The sequence below is a fragment of the Monodon monoceros genome, unplaced genomic scaffold, assembly GCF_005190385.1.
Source record: "Monodon monoceros isolate NGI ecotype Baffin Bay Population unplaced genomic scaffold, NGI_Narwhal_1 Super_Scaffold_2, whole genome shotgun sequence".
Taxonomy (NCBI): Eukaryota; Metazoa; Chordata; class Mammalia; order Artiodactyla; family Monodontidae; genus Monodon; species Monodon monoceros.
Genome location: NW_021703776.1, coordinates 69,018,650 through 69,020,064, shown reverse-complemented (window position 1 = coordinate 69,020,064; position 1,415 = coordinate 69,018,650).

Here is a 1,415-nt window from a genome sequence, read left to right as displayed (position 1 = left end):
TCTAGGTAAATTAGAAATATCATGTTTATTAAAATGTTATGGTGGGGAATTTTGATTTGGCTTTTCAAAAAACATTCTAATTATACTTTCAAAATTTGGGGGAGATACGGTCAACTTTAGGAAATGTATTGTAATTGCTTCATTCTTTGACATATAACACCTTGTAATTTCAGAACTAATATGAGATCTTTGGAGCATGCTCTACCTTTAGAAAAAGAAAAAGAAAATAGTGATTTGGTGACAAACTATTAAAATCTAAAGGGAGACAGATGAACATTCAATAAAAGAAAGTCTAGATTTAGCTTCTTGCATCCAGGCAATTTCACTTTTTCAGGCCCCTTAAAAACAAATAATACCTATCACATTCATTTGCTTTTGTAATTTTTTAACTTTTCAAAACACTTTCAGTTCACGATTTTCTTTTATTCATACAACTTTGTGAAGTAAGAATGACAAGTCGCCATCATTGGCAGCTGAGGAAATTGAGGAACCCAGCAGATAACAGGTCACCAAAAGTCACAGTGAGAGCTAGTGAAAACTGCTTTCAGGTCACCTAATTCTCTTCTGAGATGTTTCTTCATTAGACACGTCTGTGCAAAAAATAGAATTCACTCTAGCTGTTCGAATAGAAAAGGCATTTATTAAAGGATGTTAGGTGTCCCCCTAATCTCCAGAAGGACCAGTGAGGCAGACTTGCAGACTACCCAGCCCAGATCAACGCCTAAGTCAGACTCAGTGACTAATGTGCTAGATCAGACCTCACTACCTTTGTTTTTTTGGCTTAAAGGGCAAATGTTGGACACTAGAAGACAGGACCTCGGTCACTATGATCCTAAAAGACCCACACCAGCACAGTCTCCCTCAACGAACCAAAAGGTTCCCTGTAGCTTCTGCTTCATTGTTCTGCCCTTTTCTGAACAGACAGGTCATTCCAGAGAATATGATTAGCAGAGTCCAGTCACTTATTTGAGCCTACATTCATAATGGGGGAAATTCCCCAAACATAAAAATGAAATTTAAAAAGGAGTGAATAGCCTCAACATGGCAAGGTACATGTCACAAAGCATTCTTAAAATCATTGTGAGTCACCGAATGACAGTGGTTTGGGGGTTGACAGGGATCTTTTAAATTGCCAGTATTTTCCAAATTTTAGCCATGACTCATTAGAACATCATAAAAATCAATGTAGTATGCTCCATAGTTTTAAAAATTAAAATAGAATTGAAAATACCACTATGGATTGCACTTAGGGAAGGTAAGTACTGTCTGGTGAAACTTTTGTCCTAATTGTATATGTGTGTCTACATGTCTATATATATGTATATGTACAATATATATGTATTCATACATATGTATAATATATATTTATATTTGTATATATATATAGTGTGTGTATATATATATATATATATATA